Here is a 22,216-nt window from a genome sequence, read left to right as displayed (position 1 = left end):
ACCAGAGCCCTATTCCCTATATAGTACACTACTATAGACCAGAGCCCTGTTCCCTATATAGTACACTACTATAGACCAGAGCCCTATTCCCTATATAGTACACTACTATAGACCAGAGCCCTGTTCCCTATATAGTACACTACTATAGACCAGAGCCCTATTCCCTATATAGTACACTACTATAGACCAGAGCCCTATTCCCTATATAGTACACTACTATAGACCAGAGCCCTGTTCCCTATATAGTACACTACTATAGACCAGAGCCCTATTCCCTATATAGTACACTACTATAGACCAGAGCCCTATTCCCTATATAGTACACTACTATAGACCAGAGCCATATTCCCTATATAGTGCACTACTATAGACCAGAGCCCTATTCCCTATATAGTGCACTACTATAGACCAGAGCCCTATTCCCTATATAGTACACTACTATAGACCAGAGCCCTATTCCCTATATAGTACACTACTATAGACCAGAGCCCTATTCCCTATATAGTGCACTACTATAGACCAGAGCCCTATTCCCTATATAGTACACTACTATAGACCAGAGCCCTATTCCCTATATAGTACACTACTATAGACCAGAGCCCTGTTCCATCTATAGTACACCTACTATAGACCAGAGCCCCTATTCCCGATATGACAAGTACACTACTATAGACCAGAGCCCTGTTCCACAGGGGAGGGGCTATATAGTACACTGTCTATGGACCAGAGCCCTATTCCCCCCCCCACCTCTCCCCCCCTATAGTGCACTACTATAGACCAGAGCCCTATTCCCTATATAGTACACTACTATAGACCAGAGCCCTGTTCCCCCCCACCTATAGTACACTACTATAGACCAGAGCCCTGTTCCCTATATAGTACACCCACTATAGACCAGACCCTGTTCCCCATATAGTACACTACTTCTCCCCAGAGCCCTATTCCCCCCTATATAGTACCCCCACTATAGACCAGAGCCCTATTCCCTATATAGTACCCCCCCACTATAGACCAGAGCCCTATTCCCCCTACCTATAGTCCACCCTACTATAGACCCCCTACCCTGTTCCCCCATATATTACACTACTATAGACCAGAACCCTATTCCCCCATATAGTACCCTACTATAGACCAGAACCCTATTCCCCCTATATAGTACACTACTATAGACCAGAGCCCTATTCCCCCTACCTATACCTTACACTACTATAGACCAGAACCCTATTCCCCTATATAGTCCACTACTATAGACCAGAACCTCTATTCCCCCCCACCTCTCTCTCCCCCTACCTATAGACCCCCCTACCCTATTCCCTATATAGTCCCCTACCTTATAGACCAGAGCCCTATTCCCCTATATAGTGCCCCTACTAGTTACCCCTATGTCTCCCCCATGTAATGAACCTGTTGTCCATCTTTGTATGTCTAATCCCCCTACCTCGTCTGGCCCCCCAGGGCTCTCTCGCCCCCTCTGTCACCTTCTTCACCCAGGATGACAAGCCTCTTCTACCCACCTAGACCAGGGGAGGAGCCTCTCTCCACCCCAGGGGCTTGTCTCTCCACCCACTGTCTGATGGGAGCTGTAGTATTAACCTCTCTCCCCCCCCCTCCCCCCCCCCCACCTCTCCCCCCCCTCCTCCTCCCCCCTCTCCTCCTCCCCCACCTCTCTCTCTCTCTCCCCCCACCTCTCTCTCTCTCCCCCCACCTCTCTCTCTCTCCCCACCTCTCTCTCTCTCTCTCCCCCACCTCTCTCTCTCTCCCCCCCACCTCTCTCTCTCTCTCTCCCCCCACCTCTCTCTCTCTCTCTCTCTCCCCCACCTCTCTCTCTCCCCCCCACCTCTCTCTCTCTCCCCCCCACCTCTCTCTCTCTCTCTCTCTCCCCCCCCCACCTCTCTCTCTCTCTCCCCCACCTCTCTCTCTCTCTCCCCCCACCTCTCTCTCTCTCCCCCACCTCTCTCTCTCCCCCACCTCTCTCCCCCACCTCTCTCTCTCTCTCTCCCCACCTCTCTCTCTCCCCACCTCTCTCCCCCACCACCTCTCTCTCTCTCTCCCCACCTCTCTCTCTCTCCCCCCACCTCTCTCTCTCTCTCTCTCTCCCCCCACCTCTCTCTCTCTCTCCCCCACCTCTCTCTCTCTCCCCCCCACCTCTCTCTCTCTCTCTCCCCCCACCTCTCTCTCTCCCCCCCACCTCTCTCTCTCTCTCTCTCCCCCACCTCTCTCTCCTCTCTCTCCCCACCTCTCTCTCTCTCTCCTCCCCCCACCTCTCTCTCTCTCTCTCTCTCTCTCTCCCTCTCTCTCTCTCTCTCTCTCCCCCCACCTCTCTCTCTCCTCTCTCTCTCCCCACCTCTCTCTCTCTCCCTCCCCCCCCACCTCTCTCTCTCCCCCCCACCTCTCTCCCCACCCCAGTATCTCTCTCTCCCCCACCGGTTCTCCTCTCCCCCTACCTCTAGGCTTTAAAAAGATACCTCTCTCTCTCTCTCTTGCATGGTTCTCTCTCTGTATCTCTCTCTCTCTCTCCCCTAGCTGGATGTTCTCCTCTCTCTTATTATGCAGTAGTAGTGTCTATCCCCAGTGACTGTTATCCTCTCTGGTCTTAATGTGGTCTCTAGCTCTCTTCCCCACCACTCTCTCTCTCTGCAGTAGTCTCTCCCCCCTTATCTCTCTCTCTCTCCAGTATTGCCAATGTGATCAAACAGGCCGGTTGTCCTGTCCCTGGCTACATGGTAGGCTTTAAAAAGATACACAGGTGAGTCTACAGCTGCCTAGCATGGTTTAATCATGTATGTGGTTTAGCTGATGTTCCCTGTCTGTTATTATGCAGTAGTAGATGTGTTATAAATCAGTGACTGTTATCCCTTAGCATGGTTTAATCATGACGACTCACACACTGTGCTGCCAGTGTAGGAAGCAAGATAAAACATTTAGAGGGTGAGGAGAGAGAGAAAGAGGGAGAGAATGGAGGGAGGGTATCCCTTAGAATGGTTTAGAGAATGGAGGGAGGGTGCAGGTTTAATCATGAGAGAGAAAGAGGGTAGGGAGAGAATGGAGGGAGGGTGAGGAGAGAGAGAAAGAGGGAGAGAATGGAGGGAGGGTGAGGAGAGAGAGAAAGAGGGAGGGTGAGGAGAGAGAGAGAAAGAGGGAGAATGGAGGGAGGGAATGGAGAGAGGGAGGAGAGGGAGAGAAAGGAGGGAGGGTAGGGAGAGAATGGAGGGAGGGTGAGGAGAGAGAGAATGGAGGGAGGGTGAGGAGAGAGAGAATGGAGGGAGGGTGAGGAGAGAGAGAATGGAGGGAGGGTGAGGAGAGAGAGAGAATGGAGGGAGGGAATGGAGAGAGGGTGAGGAGAGAGAGGGAGAGAATTGAGGGAGGGTGAGGAGAGAGAGAAAGAGGGAGAGAATGGAGAGAATGGAGAGAGGGTGAGGAGAGAAAGAGGGAGAGAATTGAGAGAGGGTGAGGAGAGAGAAAGAGGGAGAGAAAGGAGGAAGCTTGCTGTCTTATGACATGTTATCTGAATCAGGACCACTGAATTAGACCAACGGGGAACTCTGAATGCCTTTGAACGTTAGCTAGATTACAACCTTGTGTGCCGAGCGGCACCAGAATTAAAAGCACATCTTACCTTTCTGTAGCTAGTAAATCCAACGTGAAACGTGATCGCTACAGTACCCTTAAAACTAACATTGAAAAAGTCAATACAATTTTTAAATTAAACATCTCCCTCATTTCGTAATGATGCTTGTAACGTTGTCAGTAGCTACAGTAACCTATGGGTCAGAGGGGAGGGGCCACAGTAACCTATAGGTCAGAGGGGAGGGGCCACAGTAACCTATAGGTCAGAGGGGAGGGGCTACAGTAACCTATGGCTCAGGGGAGGGGCTACTGTAACCTATGGCTCAGGGGAGGGGGTACGGTAACCTATGGGTCAGAGGGGAGGGGCTACAGTAACCTATGGGTCAGAGGGGAGGGGCTACAGTAACCTATGGGTCAGAGGGGAGGAGCTACAGTAACCTGAAAAATAAAAACTTAACAAAAGCATAACTGTGTCAGCAGGGGTAAAACGGAGCTCCAGAAGAAAAATAAAACACTAACAAAAGCCTAACTGTGTATCTGAAGAAGGGAAGAGGAGCTCCAGAAGAAGATGGGAGGAGGAGGAACAAGATGGGAAGAGGACGCCTCAATTTGGGAGGAAGAGGGGAAGATGGGAGGAGGAGAGAGAAGACGGGAGGAGGAGTGGGAGGACCGAAGAAAGGAGCTGACGGACAGGAGACGAAGGGAGATAAAGGACAGAAGTCGTCTGATGGAGCCCAGTCTAAGGTCCAGGGGACGAGGTAGGAGCTCTGATCATGAGGAGGAAACAAAGGATCTTTGACAATTCATCTATTCCTCGCCACCGCCTCAACTCTATTGGAGGAGGAGAGTCGAGGTCCTTCGCCTCTGACTTTCTTTTCCAGTCTGTTTTGAGGAGGAAAAGATGAATTGAGAAATATCCATCTGGGTTAATGTGCACTAACTGTCTTCTTTTGATGATGTCATCAGACATATTTGTGTTTAGTGTACTGTGAGGTTGACACTGACTTCCGACCCTAAGACTCTCTCTTGCCTCGGCTCTCTCTCTCTCTCTCTCGCGCCTCTTTCAATTCAAAGGTCTTTATTGTCATGGGAAACATATGTTTACATTGGCAAAGCAAGTGAGATAGATAATAAACAAAGAATGAACCGTAAATATTACACTCAGCGTAGTTTCAGAGGAGTAGAGACATGTCATATTATGGCAGACCAATCCAAACTCATCTCCCGGCATGCCCAGCCCACTCATTATCTCAGCCAATCATGGCTTGCGTGAAGATTGCTGACTTTGGCAAAATCAACTAGGCTTGTACTTTTTAACAGTTTTATTAGGTTTCTACATGTTTGTTATTGAGGCACATGAAAGTTCACATAATTCAGCATTTCAGCCAAAAAAACGCATTTTGATAAATAATTTATGTTCAAATGCCTCTCCTGTGAAGTAGTGATGCCGGCTCCGTGCGCGCTCCCGCTGGCTCGGCTGTTGTAATTGTGGAATCTTCGGTCAATACATTTAATTAAGACGATAAAGAAAGAGAATGTAAATACTACAGGAAATTAATCTTTTGGCTGAGATCCCGCTAACGGAATCAATATGACAACAGCCAGTGAAAGTGCAGGGCGCCAAATTTAAAACCGAAATCTCATAATTAAAATTCCTCATACATACAAGTATTTCACACCATTTTAAAGATGCACTTCTGGTTAATCCCACCACAGTGTCCGATTTCAAATAGGCTTTACAGCGAAAGCACCACAAACGGTTATGTTAGGTCAGCGCCAAGTCACAGAAAAACAGCCATTTTTCCAGCCAAAGAGAGGAGTCACAAAAAGCACAAATAGAGATAAAATGAATCACTAACCTTTAATGATCTTCATCAGATGACACTCATAGGACTTCATACACAATACATTTATGTTTTGTTTGGTAAAATTCATATGTATATAAAAAAAATCTGAGTTTACATTGGCACGTTATGTTCAGTAGTTCCAAAAACATCCGGTGATTTTGCATAGAGCCACATCAATTTACAGAAATACTCATAATAAATGTTGATGGAAAATACAAGTGTTATGCATGGAACTTTAGATACACTTCTCCTTAATGCAACCGCTGTGTCAGATTTCAAAAAAGGTTTACGGAAAAAGCAAACCATGCAATAATCTGAGTACGACGCCCAGAGACCCAACCAGCCAAAAATATATCTGCCATATTGTGCAGTCAACAGTCAGAAATAACATTATAAATATTCACTTACCTTTTGATCTTCATCAGAATGCACTCACAGGAATCTCAGTTCCACAATAAATGTTTTTGTTCGATGATGTCCATCATTTATGTCCAAATAGCTTCTTTTGTTAGCGCGTTTGGTAAACAAATCAAACCTCACAAAGCTCGTTCACTAGTTGCAGACTAAATGTCAAAAAGTTCCGTTACAGTCCGTAGAAACATGTCAAATGATGTATAGAATCAATCTTTAGGATGTTTTTATCATAAATCTTCAATAAAGTCCCAACCGGAGAATTCCTTTGTCTGTAGAATTCCTTTGTCTGTAGAATTCCTTTGTCTGTAGAATTCCTTTGTCTGTAGAAAAGCAATGGAACGCGAGGTCGCTCACGTGAACGAGCGCCACGAGCGTGTGGCTCTCTGCCAGACACCTGACTCATTCCCCTGTCACTCAGCCCCCCTTCACAGTAGAAGCCTGAAACAACGTTCTAAAGACTGTTGACATCTAGTGGAAGCTAAGTTGAAAAACGACCAACCTCAGATTTCCCACTTCCGGGCTGAATTTTTTCTCTCAGTTTTTTGCCTGCCATATGAGTTCTGTTATACTCACAGACATCATTCAAACAGTTTTAGAAACTTCAGAGGGTTTATATACAAAATATACTAATAATATGCATATATTAGCAACTGGGACTGAGTAGCAGGCAGTTTACTCTGGGCATCTTATTCATCCAAGCTACTCAATACTGCCCCCAGCCATAAGAAGTTAATGGGACGTTCCTCAGCTATGGAAATCATATATCTGGTTAATTCTTGGATTATTTTTTTTAATGCTTTATGTGATTAGTAAATGCACAGAAGTTGGGGATTGATTGAGATGTTCTTATTTGGGAGTATTTCTCACAGTAGAGGAGGCAGTGCATCTCTGTCTCTACCTCCCCTGTAGTGCAGTGACCAGCTAGAGGCTAGACACTCCTTTGGGCGGCCATGTTTATAGCCAATTGGTGGTCGCTGAGGCTGTGTTTGGTCAGGATCTGTCTCTGTTTTGTATCATGTTTGTTTCCCACTTGTTGTTGATTCTTCACAAAAATATACGGTTTTATAGCTTTATGTTTGAAGCCTGAAATGTGGCAAAAGGTCGCAAAGTTCAAGGGGGCCGAATACTTTCGCAAGGCACTGTACATATTGCCAAAACATACTTTTGGAGATTTTTTCAAATATATTTTTTGTAAATTAATAAAAATTGTCAATGGGACAATCATTCACAACAATAATATCTTTGTTCTCAGGAAAAAGAAGAAAGGAAAGAAGAACTGAGAAGACCGATGGAGATGGGAAGACGGGCAGATGAGAGGAAGGAGAAGACCGATGTGTATGATAATACTGTTCTGTTGCTTTCAGATACGTGTGATTTTGTATTTCTTGGACATTCTAATAAAAACAGTTGATTTAATGAAGTCAATTAAGAGCAAATTCTTAAAACCAGACATCACAAAATATATATAAGACACAGATAAACATAAAGATGTACAAGACGGATAAATACAGCACCAGTCAAAAGTTTGGACACCTACTCATTGAGGGGTCTTTATGTTTTACTATTTTCTAAATCTAGAATAATAGTGAAGACATCAAAACTATGAAATAACACATATGGAGTCATGTAGTAACCAAAAAAAGTGTTAACAAATCTAAATATATTTGAGATTTTAGATTCTTCAAAGTAGCCAAGCTGATGACAGCTTGGCGTGCTCTCAACCAGCTTCACCTGGAATGCTTTTATTTATATGCATTTTATTGCATGACATAAGTATTTGATCACCTACCAACCAGTAAGAATTCCCGGCTCTCACAGACCTGTTAGTTTTTCTTTAAGAAGCCCTCACTCATTACCTGTTTGAACTTGTTACCTGTATAAAAGACACCTGTCCACACATTCAATCAAACAGACACCAACCTCTCCACAATGGCCCAGACCAGGGATCTGTGTAAGGACATCAGGGATAAAATTGTAGACCTGCACAAGGCTGGGATGGACTACAGGACAATAGGCAAGCAGCAACAACTGTGGTGAAAATGGAAGAAGTTCAAGGTGACGGTCAATCACCCTCTGTCTTGGGGCTCCATGCAAGATCTCACCTTATCAATGAAAGGAAGGTGAGAATCAGCCCAGAACTACACGTTGGTCAAGAAGAGAGCTGGGACCACAGTCTCAAAGAAAACCATTAGTAACACACTACGCCATCATGGATTAAAATCCTGCAGCGCACGCAAGGTCCCCCTGCTCAAGCCAAGGTCCCCCTGCTCAAGCCAAGGTCCCCCTGCTCAAGCCAAGGTCCCCCTGCTCAAGCCAAGGTCCCCCTGCTCACCAAGGTCCCCCTGTCAATGACAAGAGAGCTGGGACCAGCAATCACCCTCAAGCCAAGGTCCCCTGCTCAAGCCAAGGTCCCCCTGCTCAAGCCAAGGTCCCCCTGCTCCCCTGCTCAAGCCAAGGTCCCCCTGCTCAAGCCAAGGTCCCCCTGCTCAAGCCAAGGTCCCCCTGCTCAAGCCAAGGTCCCCCTGCTCAAGCCAAGGTCCCCCTGCTCAAGCCAAGGTCCCCCTGCTCAAGCCAAGGTCCCCCTGCTCAAGCCAGCGCATGTCCAGGCCCGTCTGAAGTTTGCAAATGACCATCTGCATCATCCAGAGGAGGAATGGGAGAAGGTCATGTGGTCTGATGAGACAAAAATAGAGCTTTTTGGTCTCAACTCCACTCGCCGTGTTTGGAGGAAGAATGATGAGGACAACCCCAAGAACACCATCCCAACCGTGAAGCATGGAGGTGGAAACATTCTTTGGGGATGCTTTTCTGCAAAGGGGACAGGACGACTGCACCGTATTGAGGGGAGGATGGATGGGGCCATGTATCGCGAGATCTTCCCTCAGTAAGAGCATTGAAGATGGGTCGTGGCTGGGTCTTCCAGCATGACAACGACCCGAAACACACAGCCAGGGAAATTAATGAGTGGCTCCGTAAGAAGCATCTCAAGGTCCTGGAGTGGCCTAGCCAGTCTCCAGACCTGAACCCAATAGAACATCTTTGGAGGGAGCTGAAAGTCCGTATTGCCCAGCGACACCTGAAGGATCTGGAGAAGGTCTATATGGAGGAGTGGGCCAAAATCCCTGCGCCAGTGTGTGCAAACCTGGTCAAGAACTACAGGAAACGTATGATCTCTGTAATTGCAAACAAAGGTTTCTGTACCAAATATTAATTATGCTTTTCTTATGTATCAAATATTTATGTCATGCAATAAAATGCAAATTATTTACTTAAAAATCATACAATGTGATTTTCTGGATTTTTGTTTTAGATTCTGTCTCTCACAGTTGAAGTGGACCTATGATAGAAATACAGACCTCTACATGCTTTGTAAGTAGGAAAACCTGCAAAATCGTCAGTGTATCAAATACTTGTTCTCCCAATGTTGAACGTTTATCATTTTAAACATGGAAAAGAGACCCTTAATCCCAGATGTGGGACCACTCAGCCACTCCACTGAATAGCAGGTTAGTGATTGGAAAAGAGACCCTTAATCCCAGATGTGGGACCACTCAGCCACACCACTGAATAGCAGGTTAGTGATTGGAAAAGAGACCCTTAATCCCAGATGTGGGACCACTCAGCCACTCCACTGAATAGCAGGTTAGTGATTGGAAAAGAGACCCTTAATCCCAGATGTGGGACCACTCAGCCACTCCACTGAATAGCAGGTTAGTGATTGGAAAAGAGACCCTTAATCCCAGATGTGGGACCACTCAGCCACACCACTGAATAGCAGGGTAGTGATTGGAAAAGAGCCCCTTAATCCCAGATGTGGGACCACTCAGCCACACCACTGAATAGCAGGTTAGTGATTGGAAAAGAGCCCCTTAATCCCAGATGTGGGACCACTCAGCCACTCCACTGAATAGCAGGTTAGTGATTGGAAAAGAGCCCCTTAATCCCAGATGTGGGACCACTCAGCCACTCCACTGAATAGCAGGCTAGTGATTGGAAAAGAGACCCTTAATCCCAGATGTGGGACCACTCAGCCACTCCACTGAATAGCAGGTTAGTGATTGGAAAAGAGACCCTTAATCCCAGATGTGGGACCACTCAGCCACTCCACTGAATAGCAGGTTAGTGATTGGAAAAGAGACCCTTAATCCCAGATGTGGGACCACTCAGCCACTCCACTGAATAGCAGGTTAGTGATTTGCTTTGCAATGCTTGCAGTTAGACACTGTCACTGATTCCTTCCAAACCACGCTCCAACTTGTTGTGTAATGTTTGCACCGATACATCTTATCTCTTTCTTTGACAAAGATTAAAAAGGATTCGCCAGTATATTGTCAACTTGATGCATGATGATGACTGCTAGCTAAGATTTTAAATGTAGGATGTTGACATGATCAGTCCAATCAAAGCTACTGTAGATATAACGTCATTTGACGTCATTTTATCTGTGGCCAATGACCTTGAGAGCAGGTTAGTGATTGGAAAAGGGCCCTTTTATTGCAACTCTCCACTGGCAGGACCCATTGGGGATAATCCCAGATGTGGCTACTCTACCACTCCACTGAATAGCTTGTGATTGGAAAAGAGACCCTTAATCCCAGATGTGTCCCCATGAGTGACAGAACACTGAGCCAATCCCAGATGTGGGACGCACAGCCACTCTGTTTTGATGCTGCCTCAATCCCACCACCACAGAAAGCACTGAATAGCTAGGCTGGAAACACATTTTAGAGCTGCCCCACCACCCACTGAATAGCAGGTTAGCTTGGAAAAGAGCCCTGAAACACAGATTTAGAGCTGACCCTCACCACCACAGAAAGCAGAGCTAGGCTGAAACACATTTCCCAGATGTGGGACCACTCAGCCACCCACTGAATAGCAGGCTAGTGATTGAAACAGATTTTCCCAGAGCTGCCCCACCACCACAGAAAGCACTGAGCTAGGCTGAAGAGCTGCCCCACCACCACAAAGAAAGCACTGAGCTAGGCTGAAACAGGTTTTAGTGGATGCCATGACCACCACAGAAAGCACTGAGCTAGGCTGATTTGACACATTTTAGAGCTGCCCCACCACCACAGAAAGCACTGAGCTAGGCTGAAACACATTTTAGAGACCCTGTCCCCATGACCACAGAACACTGAGCTAGGCTGAAACACATTTTTTGAGCTGCCCACCACCACCAGAAAGCACTGAGCTAGGCTGAAACACATTTTAGAGCTGCCCCACCACCACAGAAAGCACTGAGCTAGGCTGAAACACATTTTAGAGCTGCCCCACCACCACAGAAAGCACTGAGCTAGGCTGAAACACATTTTAGAGCTGCCCCACCACCACAGAAAGCACTGAGCTAGGCTGAAACACATTTTAGAGCTGCCCCACCACCACAGAAAGCACTGAGCTAGGCTGAAACACATTTTAGAGCTGCCCCACCACCACAGAAAGCACTGAGCTAGGCTGAAACACCTGCATTTTTTAGCTGCTTTACTCAAGAAATGAAAAAAAGAGACCATGTTTGTTTCCAGCTTTATTAACTCAATGATATATATTTGTCTACATTTTTTGCAAACTGATATGTGACACGTAAATAACATGCAAAACAGGCAAGCCCCACCTGCCCTGACTGACGGGTCGCCATTTGCTCTTTACATATTAGTGTTCATTGAATATTATTAGTGTAACATGTGGTAGCTGTACGTCATTGTAAATAAGAATTTGTTCTTAATCTACGTGCCTGGTGAAGCATGCTGGGAAGGTTTGTGTTATGGGTGTAAAATGGCACTTTGATGCCGTCTGTCGGTAAATGTGAATTACTGCAACACCAGTGTAACCCGGATGTGTTGCAATGTGCTGTTACAAGACTGGTTACTCGCATCAGCGACTCTGTCTCGTCAGTTTAGTCCCTATGCCGACAGGAGACGCTCTGATCCCTCCTGATATGTAGTTATTAAGAATATGCAACATGGATTCATAACATCTAGTTATCAAGAATATACATCATGGATTCATAACATCTGAATAGCATGTTATCATTAGTCCCCTGACGCCGAAGACGTCGATTAAGACAACCCTCCGCACCTCTCTCTGATTCAGAGGGGTTGGGGTTACATTTCGGAGGACACATTTCAGTTGTACAACTGTCTAGGTATCCCCTTTTCTCATTAGAATAACAGTGGCCCTAGACTCTGAATGTCAGCTTTACCCAGGGGTGAAAGTAATGTATGTTCCGGTAGGGCGAACCTATTACAATTAATACAACACGCCCCAAAAAAAACTACAGTCTATTACACCATTATGGAACAGTACTGCGTGTCAGCCGCAAGAACAATTAGCGGAATTGACTGGAAACCAGGTGTAAATGTTCTCCAAACTGCGTTGTAAGTTTGAGGAGAAAACGGACGTTTTGTCATAGCGGAGATGAGTGGCTGAGACCGAGGACAACAGGGACAACATCAATTCAGACTACAAGTGTACTGCTCCTAATGACAATCACAGGACATTTCAATATATACGGAGGTGTTTTGTAACACATCTTTCCATTCATCAAATTGCGGATGCACAGTGCACTGGTGGGGTTTGGATGCTGAAATGAATTTGTAAGTGGATGAATGTGCGCGGGTAGCCCACAGGAGCGCCTTTAAGTGATTGTTTGACAACCGGATGAAAACACCATAACTGGTTGTGTTTATGCCACGTTTTTTTTTTTTTTTTTTTTTTTTTAAAGGCATAAACTAAGCTTTCCCTAAATTGAATTAAATTGGCAAAATTATACAGCCTAATTAGCTTACTCCTGTCTATACATAAATGAATAAAATTATTCAAAATAGGCTACTACACCAGAAAGCATGATTTGGCAACAGAGGATCATTGGTTTATTTTATGAACCTGTGGATTGTTTTAAATCGCATCAACTAGTCGGAAGGGCCCGCAATTTGGGCAGCGGCTCATACCAATAGATGACTGTTGCGTTGCGACTGTCAGTGAAAGGCAGAGACCCGGCCATGCATATCGCAATATTTAAAGATTACAATGACTCTGTCATTTTCGCAGTAAAAATATAAAAATGCGTGCTCTTGGCTGACCCCTACCGAGAAGAAATACAATCTACTTTCACCCCCGGCTTTACCTGAACATCCCATCACGTATAAAACCAAACCTGTTACATTATAGAATCTATGAACATAGAAACGAATCCCATTCTGTTTAAGTATTCACCTTATGATGCCTGTGTCAACAAGGACAAGCCAATTTGTGAGTTTTTCCTCCTTCAGGTCTTGTATAAAAATGGAATATTTTTGACATGTAATTTTATATTTAACAATGTTTTTGTTTGTTTGTGAATGGGCAAACAATCCTGTTGGACCAGGAGCTGGGTCAAGGGGCAGGGAATCATCAGGTGAATAGAATACATGAACATACTGTATAGAAACTGTCCCAGGCTGGTAGTCAGTAACCGGTATGTACCAACACGCGCATGTACTTTTCTTAGTCCCCCGTTTCTCAAATAAGTTCAAATTTGAGAAACGTCTAGTCACCTTAGGTGTGATGATCAACTATGCAATGTTATCCATTCCAAATGAATGACATTGCGTTATGGATTTATTTTGTAAATGCTTTTAGAATACACACCTTATTAGATCTTCAACATTTGCAGAACCCAAATTTTTTTTTTTTTTTTTTTGGTCAACTTTATTTTCTAAAATTACAAATTGTAAACTTAAAAGACAAATGTCATCGACAAAATGATTGGCACCTCAGAGCTTAGTACTTGGTTGCACAGCCTCTTGACCAAGATAACCGCAGACAAACACTTCTTGAAGCAAAAAATATATATGCTTGACACACCTTTTCAACTGTCAATTTGGGGACTCTTAGCCGGGCACGCCAGAACCTCTGTTTTAGGGGTCATTGTCCTGCTGGAAGACCCACAACCTTTAATGGAGACCCAGTTTTTGGATACTGGGTTGAACATTGGACTCCAGAAACCCAGAATCTCCTGTTCCAAGACCACTAGTACCAGGAGCAGCAAAGCAAACCTCCACCATCTTTGATTGTGTTATTTATCTGAATGCTTTGTTTTGGTTGTTGGTAAACACCAGGAAGACCCCGCTGCTGAAGGAGACACCAGAAAGACCCCCAAACAAGACAAAAATAATCATGCAATGAGTAGATTATCAGGGCATTTTGGAGAGCAATGTCTCTCTGTTGAAGGTTGTGGGTCTTCTAGTAGGACAACAACCCTAAAACACATAGAAGCACCCTGGAATGGTTCAAGAGGAAAACGCTGGATTGTTCTGGAGAGGCCAGTGAAGAGTCCAGAATCACATCCATTACCTTGGGAGAGAGGCCAGTGAAGAGTCCAGAATCACATCCATTACCTTGGGAGAGAGGCCAGTGAAGAGTCCAGAATCACATCCATTACCTTGGGGGAGAGGCCAGTGAAGAGTCAGAATCACATCCATTACCTTGGGAGAGAGGCCAGTGAAGAGTCCAGAATCACATCCATTACCTTGGGAGAGAGGCCAGTGAAGAGTCCAGAATCACATCCATTACCTTGGGAGAGGGCCAGTGAAGAGTCCAGAATTTGATCCATTCACCTGGGAAGAGGCCAGTGAAGAGTCCAGAATCACATCCATTACCTTGGGAGAGAGGTCCAGTGAAGAGTCCAGTCTTCAGTGAATCAGACAACCATTACCTTGGGAAACCAGTGAAGAGTCCAGAATGGTTCATCCATTACCTTTGGGGAGAGGCCAGTGAAGAGTCCAGAATCACATCCATTACCTTGGGGGAGAGGCCAGTGAAGAGTCCAGAATCACATCCATTACCTTGGGAGAGAGGCCAGTGAAGAGTCCAGAATCACATCCATTACCTTGGGAGAGAGGCCAGTGAAGAGTCCAGAATCACATCCATTACCTTGGGAGAGAGGCCAGTGAAGAGTCCAGAATCACATCCATTACCTTGGGAGAGAGGCCAGTGAAGAGTCAGAATCACATCCATTACCTTGGGAGAGAGGCCAGTGAAGAGTCCAGAATCCATCCATTACCTTGGGGAGAGAAGGCCAGTGAAGAGTCCAGAATCACATCCATTACCTTGGGAGAGAGGCCAGTGAAGAGTCCAGAATCACATCCATTACCTTGGGAGAGAGGCCAGTGAAGAGTCCAGAATCACATCCATTACCTTGGGAGAGAGGCCAGTGAAGAGTCCAGAATCACATCCATTACCTTGGGAGAGAGGCCAGTGAAGAGTCCAGAATCACATCCATTACCTTGGGAGAGAGGCCAGTGAAGAGTCCAGAATCACATCCATTACCTTTGGAGAGAGGCCAGTGAAGAGTCCAGAATCACATCCATTACCTTTGGAGAGAGGCCAGTGAAGAGTCCAGAATCACATCCATTACCTTGGGAGAGAGGCCAGTGAAGAGTCCAGAATCACATCCATTACCTTGGGAGAGAGGCCAGTGAAGAGTCCAGAATCACATCCATTACCTTGGGAGAGAGGCCAGTGAAGAGTCCAGAATCACATCCATTACCTTGGGAGAGAGGCCAGTGAAGAGTCCAGAATCACATCCATTACCTTGGGAGAGAGGCCAGTGAAGAGTCCAGAATCACATCCATTACCTTGGGAGAGAGGCCAGTGAAGAGTCCAGAATCACATCCATTACCTTGGGAGAGAGGCCAGTGAAGAGTCCAGAATCACATCCATTACCTTGGGGGAGAGCTCCAAACAGCAGTTGGTGGAGGGCATTGAATAACTAGAGCCGTTATTTTCTGAAGGTCAAATCTCCAGTAGAATAGTGCAGCAAGCTCATTGATGGAAGAAGAAACATTTGTCTGCAGTTATCTTGAACAAAAAGCCGTGCAAAAACTAGCAACAAAATAAACATATGTTCTGCAATGTTGACAATCCAATAACAAAAAGGTGTGGAGACCAATTTCAAACGTTAACTTAAGAGAAGAAAAAGGGAATTATTTAAGAGAAGTTGCAAGGATGCTAATCTATTTGGCTGCAACTGGACATCTAGAATATGGAAAGATACATATTCCTCACACCAACACACTGTAACAGGAAGGTATGTGGGGTTCAGTGTGGCTTGAGGACTGCAAGGTGAACCAGGTCCCCCGTGATACCAGTCAGTATCCGACGTCCATCTATGTCTGAGGACGTCGGGAGCCGAGGGGGGGGAAACCAGCCTGAACTTATAACCCTAAATCTTAAAAAATTGAGTTAAATGTCTAAACTCAATCTTTTAAAAAAACTTTGCAATTTGACGTTTGAGAAACATGGATCAACGTCTAATTCTGACGTGAGACTGAGCTAGTAGGAGGCGTTTGGCTCTGTGAAAGAGGAGCAGCCCAGCCTCCCGCCGGGGTCCAACCTCCTCACCATAACGCTCTGCTGCACGGGACCTGGAGGGGGTGAGAGAAGAAAAAGAGAGTTTGGTTGAGTCAGTGTGTCTGGTTGAGTCAGTGTGTCTGGTTGAGTCAGTGTGTCTGGTTGAGTCAGTGTGTCTGGTTGAGTCAGTGTGTCTGGTTGAGTCAGTGTGTCTGGTTGAGTCAGTGTGTCTGGTTGAGTCAGTGTGTCTGGTTGAGTCAGTGTGTCTGGTTGAGTCAGTGTGTCTGGTTGAGTCAGTGTGTCTGGTTGAGTCAGTGTGTCTGGTTGAGTCAGTGTGTCTGGTTGAGTCAGTGTGTCTGGTTGAGTCAGTGTGTCTGGTTGAGTCAGTGTGTCTGGTTGAGTCAGTGTGTCTGGTTGATAGTTTGGTTGAGTCAGTGTGTCTGGTTGATAGTTTGGTTGAGTCAGTGTGTCTGGTTGATAGTTTGGTTGAGTCAGTGTGTCTGGTTGATAGTTTGGTTGAGTCAGTGTGTCTGGTTGATAGTTTGGTTGAGTCAGTGTGTCTGGTTGATAGTTTGGTTGAGTCAGTGTGTCTGGTTGATAGTTTGGTTGAGTCAGTGTGTCTGGTTGATAGTTTGGTTGAGTCAGTGTGTCTGGTTGATTTGGTTTGTGTGTCTGAGTTTGGTTGAGTGTGTCTGGTTGATAGTTTGGTTGAGTCAGTGTGTCTGGTTGATAGTTTGGTTGAGTCAGTGTGTCTGGTTGATAGTTTGGTTGAGTCAGTGTGTCTGGTTGATAGTCAGTGTGTCTGGTTGAGTCAGTGTGTCTGGTTGATAGTTTGGTTGAGTCAGTGTGTCTGGTTGATAGTTTGGTTGAGTCAGTGTGTCTGGTTGATAGTTTGGTTGAGTCAGTGTGTCTGGTTGATAGTTTGGTTGAGTCAGTGTGTCTGGTTGATAGTTTGGTTGAGTCAGTGTCTGGTTGATCAGTTTGGTTGAGTCAGTGTGTTGGTTTGAGTCAGTGTGTCTGGTTGATAGTTTGGTTGAGTCAGTGTGTCTGGTTGATAGTTTGGTTGAGTCAGTGTGTCTGGTTGATAGTTTGGTTGAGTCAGTGTGTCTGGTTGATAGTTTGGTTGAGTCAGTGTGTCTGGTTGATAGTTTGGTTGAGTCAGTGTGTCTGGTTGATAGTTTGGTTGAGTCAGTGTGTCTGGTTGATAGTTTGGTTGAGTCAGTGTGTCTGGTTGATAGTTTGGTTGAGTCAGTGTGTCTGGTTGATAGTTTGGTTGAGTCAGTGTGTCTGGTTGATAGTTTGAGTCAGTTTGGTTGATAGTTTGGTTGAGTCAGTGTGTCTGGTTGATAGTTTGGTTGAGTCAGTGTGTCTGGTTGATAGTTTGGTTGAGTCAGTGTGTCTGGTTGATAGTTTGGTTGAGTCAGTGTGTCTGGTTGATAGTTTGGTTGAGTCAGTGTGTCTGGTTGATGGTTTGGTTGAGTCTGGTTGATAGTTTGTGAGTCAGTGGTTGATAGTTTGGTTGAGTCAGTGTGTCTGGTTGATAGTTTGGTTGAGTCAGTGTGTCTGGTTGATAGTTTGGTTGAGTCAGTGTGTCTGGTTGATAGTTTGGTTGAGTCAGTGTGTCTGGTTGATAGTTTGGTTGAGTCAGTGTGTCTGGTTGATAGTTTGGTTGAGTCAGTGTGTCTGGTTGATAGTTTGGTTGAGTCAGTGTGTCTGGTTGATAGTTTGGTTGAGTCAGTGTGTCTGGTTGATAGTTTGGTTGAGTCAGTGTGTCTGGTTGATAGTTTGGTTGAGTCAGTGTGGTTGATGTTTGTTGAGTCAGTGTTGGTTGATAGTTTGGTTGAGTCAGTGTCTGGTTGATAGTTTGGTTGAGTCAGTGTGTCTGGTTGATAGTTTGGTTGAGTCAGTGTGTCTGGTTGATAGTTGTTGAGTCAGTGTGTCTGGTTGATATTTGGTTGAGTCAGTGTGTCTGGTTGATAGTTTGGTTGAGTCAGTGTGTCTGGTTGATAGTTTGGTTGAGTCAGTGTCTGGTTGGTTGATCAGTTTGGTTGAGTCAGTGTGTCTGGTTGATGGTTTGGTTGAGTCAGTGTGTCTGGTTGATGGTTTGGTTGAGTCAGTGTGTCTGGTTGATGGTTTGGTTGAGTCAGTGTGTCTGGTTGATAGTTTGGTTGAGTCAGTGTGTCTGGTTGATAGTTTGGTTGAGTCAGTGTGTCTGGTTGATAGTTTGGTTGAGTCAGTGTGTCTGGTTGATAGTTTGGTTGAGTCAGTGTGTCTGGTTGATGGTTTGGTTGAGTCAGTGTGTCTGGTTGAGTCAGTGTGTCTGGTTGAGTCAGTGTGTCTGGTTGAGTCAGTGTGTCTGGTTGAGTCAGTGTGTCTGGTTGAGTCAGTGTGTCTGGTTGAGTCAGTGTGTCTGGTTGAGTCAGTGTGTCTGGTTGAGTCAGTGTGTCTGGTTGAGTCAGTGTGTCTGGTTGAGTCAGTGTGTCTGGTTGATAGTTTGGTTGAGTCAGTGTGTCTGGTTGATAGTTTGGTTGAGTCAGTGTGTCTGGTTGATCAGTGTTGGTTGAGTCAGTGTGTCTGGTTGATAGTTTGGTTGAGTCAGTGTGTCTGGTTGATAGTTTGGTTGAGTCAGTGTGTCTGGTTGATAGTTTGGGAGTCAGTGTGTCTGGTTGATAGTTTGGTTGAGTCAGTGTGTCTGGTTGATCAGTTTGGTTGAGTCATGTGTCTGGTTGATAGTTTGGTTGAGTCAGTGTGTCTGGTTGATAGTTTGGTTGATCAGTGTCTGGTTGATAGTTTGGTTGAGTCAGTGGTCTGGTTGATAGTTTGGTTGTGTCTGGTTGATCAGTGTGTCTGGTTGATAGTTTGGGAGTCAGTGGTCTGGTTGATAGTTTGTCAGAAATCAGTCAGGTGTCTGGTTGATAGTTTGGTTGAGTCTGGTTGATAGTGTGTCTGGGTTGATAGTTTGGTTGAGTCAGTGTGTCTGGTTGATAGTTTGGTTGAGTCAGTGTGTCTGGTTGATAGTTTGGTTGAGTCAGTGTGTCTGGTTGATAGTTTGGTTGAGTCAGTGTGTCTGGTTGATAGTTTGGTTGAGTCAGTGTGTCTGGTTGATAGTTTGGTTGAGTCAGTGTGTCTGGTTGAGTCAGTGTGTCTGGTTGATAGTTTGGTTGAGTCAGTGTGTCTGGTTGATAGTTTGGTTGAGTCAGTGTGTCTGGTTGATAGTTTGGTTGAGTCAGTGTGTCTGGTTGATAGTTTGGTTGAGTCAGTGTGTCTGGTTGATAGTTTGAATGAGTCATGTGTTTGGTTGATAGTTTGGTTGAGTCAGTCAGTGTCTGGTTGATAGTTTGGTTGAGTCAGTGTGTCTGGTTGATAGTTTGGTTGAGTCAGTGTCTGGTTGATAGTTTGGTTGAGTCAGTGTGTCTGGTTGATAGTTTGGTTGAGTCAGTGTGTCTGGTTGATAGTTTGGTTGAGTCAGTGTGTCTGGTTGATAGTTTGGTTGAGTCAGTGTGTCTGGTTGATAGTTTGGTTGAGTCAGTGTGTCTGGTTGATAGTTTGGTTGAGTCAGTGTGTCTGGTTGATAGTTTGGTTGAGTCAGTGTGTCTGGTTGATAGTTTGGTTGAGTCAGTGTGTCTGGTTGATAGTTTGGTTGAGTCAGTGTGTCTGGTTGATAGTTTGGTTGAGTCAGTGTGTCTGGTTGATTTTTTGAGTCAGTGTGTCTGGTTGATTTTGGTTGAGTCAGTGTGTCTGGTTGATGGTTTGGTTGAGTCAGTGTGTCTGGTTGATGGTTTGGTTGAGTCAGTGTGTCTGGTTTGATGGTTTGGTTGAGTCAGTGTGTCTGGTTGATGGTTTGGTTGAAAGTGTGTCTGGTTGATGGTTTGGTTGAGTCAGTGTGTCTGGTTGATGGTTTGGTTGAGTCAGTGAAGGTTGAGTCAGTGATGTCTGGTTGAGTCAGTGTGTCTGGTTGAGTCAGTGTGTCTGGTTGAGTCAGTGTGTCTGGTTGAGTCAGTGTGTCTGGTTGAGTCAGTGTGTCTGGTTGAGAGTCAGTTTGGTTGAGTCAGTGTGTCTGGTTGATGTTTGGTTGAGTCAGGGTTGATAGTGGTTGAGTCAGTGTGTCTGGTTTAGTTTGGTTGAGTCAGTGTGTCTGGTTGATAGTCTGGTTGAGTCAGTGTGTCTGGTTGATAGTTTGGTTGAGTCAGTGTGTCTGGTTGATAGTTTGGAGAGTCAGTGTGGTTGGGTTTGGTTGAGTCAGTGTGTCTGGTTGAGTCAGTGTGTCTGGTTGAGTCAGTGTGTCTGGTTGAGTCAGTGTGTCTGGAAAGTCAGTGTGTCTGGTTGAGTCAGTGTGTCTGGTTGAGTCAGTGTGTCTGGTTGAGTCAGTGTGTCTGGTTGAGTCAAACCTCTGGTTGACCATCTGGTTGAGTCAGTGTGTCTGGTTGAGTAGTTTGGTTGAAGTGTGTCTGGTTGATAGTTTGGTTGAGTCAGTGGTCTGGTTGATAGTTTGGTTGAGTCAGTGTGTCTGGTTGATAGTTTGGTTGAGTCAGTGTGTCTGGTTGATAGTTTGGTTGAGTCAGTGTGTCTGGTTGATAGTTTGGTTGAGTCAGTGTGTCTGGTTGAGTTTGATTAGTCAGTGTGTCTGGTTGATAGTTTGGTTGAGTCAGTGTCTGGTTGAAGTTTGGTTGAGTCAGTGTGTCTGGTTGATACCCTTGGTTGAGTCAGTGTGTCTGGTTGATTGTTTGGTTGAGTCAGTGTGTCTGGTTGAATTTGGTTGAGTCATCCTGGTTGATTTTGGTTGACCTGTGTCTGGTTGATAGTTTGGTTGAGTCAGTGTGTCTGGTTGATAGTTTGGTAGTCAGTGTGTCTGGTGATAGTTTGTGAGTCTGGTTGAGTTTGAGTCAGTGTGTCTGGTTGAAGTTTGGTTGAGTCAGTGTGTCATTTGACCTTGGTTGAGAGGTGTGAAGGTTGATAATCAGTCCTGGTTGATAGTTTGGAGTGTGTCTGGTTGAGAGTTTGGTTGAGTCAGTGTGTCTGGTTGATAGTTTGGTTGAGTCAGTGTGTCTGGTTGATAGTTTGGTTGAGTCAGTGTGTCTGGTTGATAGTTTGGTTGAGTCAGTGTGTCTGGTTGATAGTTTGGTTGAGTCAGTGTGTCTGGTTGATAGTTTGGTTGAGTCAGTGTGTCTGGTTGATAGTTTGGTTGAATCAGTGTGTCTGGTTGATAGTTTGGTTGAGTCAGTGTGTCTGGTTGATAGTTTGGTTGAGTCAGTGTGTCTGGTTGATAGTTTGGTTGAGTCAGTGTGTCTGGTTGATAGTTTGGTTGAGTCAGTGTCCTGGTTGATAGTTTGGTTGAGTCAGTGTGTCTGGTTGATAGTTTGGTTGAGTCAGTGTGTCTGGTTGATGGTTTGGTTGAGTCAGTGTGTCTGGTTGATGGTTTGGTTGAGTCAGTGTGTCTGGTTGATGGTTTGGTTGAGTCAGTGTGTCTGGTTGATGGTTTGGTTGAGTCAGTGTGTCTGGTTGATGGTTTGGTTGAGTCAGTGTGTCTGGTTGATGGTTTGGTTGAGTCAGTGTGTCTGGTTGATGGTTTGGTTGAGTCAGTGTGTCTGGTTGATGGTTTGGTTGAGTCAGTGTGTCTGGTTGATGGTTTGGTTGAGTCAGTGTGTCTGGTTGATGGTTTGGTTGAGTCAGTGTCCTGGTTGATGGTTTGGTTGAGTCAGTGTGTCTGGTTGATAGTTTGGTTGAGTCAGTGTGTCTGGTTGATAGTTTGAAGTCAGTGTGTCTGGTTGATAGTTTGGTTGAGTCAGTGTGTCTGGTTGATAGTTTGGAGAGTCAGTGTGTCTGGTTGAAGTTTGGTTGAGTCAGTGTGTCTGGTTGATAGTTTGGTTGAGTCAGTGTGTCTGGTTGATAGTTTGGTTGAGTCAGTGTGTCTGGTTGATAGTTTGGTTGAGTCAGTGTGTCTGGTTGATGGTTTGGTTGAGTCAGTGTGTCTGGTTGATGGTTTGGTTGAGTCATGTGTCTGGTTGATGGTTTGGTTGAGTCAGTGTGTCTGGTTGATGGTTTGGTTGAGTCAGTGTGTCTGG

General features: G+C 45.4%; 1 protein-coding gene and 2 long non-coding RNA genes across 15 annotated transcripts in view; 2 read left to right on the top strand and 1 right to left on the bottom strand.

Annotated features, from left to right (window-relative positions):
- Nucleotides 1-4,190: 4,190 nt before the first annotated feature.
- Nucleotides 4,191-7,244, top strand: LOC127927707 (uncharacterized). The gene is made up of 2 exons (XR_008128702.1): nucleotides 4,191-4,325; nucleotides 7,081-7,244. It is a non-coding gene; the product is annotated as an uncharacterized LOC127927707 (long non-coding RNA).
- A 743-nt stretch (nucleotides 7,245-7,987) lies between these two features.
- Nucleotides 7,988-9,104, top strand: LOC127927708 (uncharacterized). The gene is made up of 2 exons (XR_008128703.1): nucleotides 7,988-8,146; nucleotides 8,285-9,104. It is a non-coding gene; the product is annotated as an uncharacterized LOC127927708 (long non-coding RNA).
- Nucleotides 9,105-12,859: 3,755 nt separating this feature from the next.
- The window catches only part of LOC127927709 (uncharacterized), a 62,766-nt gene continuing 53,409 nt past the window's right edge, over nucleotides 12,860-22,216 (bottom strand). For 2 of the 13 annotated variants that reach the window (XM_052514425.1, XM_052514426.1), the window contains one exon: nucleotides 15,376-16,228. The gene's annotated coding sequence lies outside the window, so the exon portion shown is untranslated. Of the gene's footprint in view, nucleotides 14,245-14,287; nucleotides 14,376-14,647; nucleotides 14,780-14,981; nucleotides 15,176-15,219; nucleotides 16,229-22,216 lie in introns of those variants that run through there. The other 11 variants (XM_052514419.1, XM_052514414.1, XM_052514421.1 and 8 more) reach the window with 11 other exon arrangements.

Source organism: Oncorhynchus keta, unplaced genomic scaffold (genome assembly GCF_023373465.1).
Source record: "Oncorhynchus keta strain PuntledgeMale-10-30-2019 unplaced genomic scaffold, Oket_V2 Un_scaffold_17529_pilon_pilon, whole genome shotgun sequence".
NCBI classification, from domain to species: Eukaryota; Metazoa; Chordata; class Actinopteri; order Salmoniformes; family Salmonidae; genus Oncorhynchus; species Oncorhynchus keta.
Note: the sequence above shows the minus strand (reverse complement) of the source record. Positions and strands in the feature narration are given on the sequence as shown.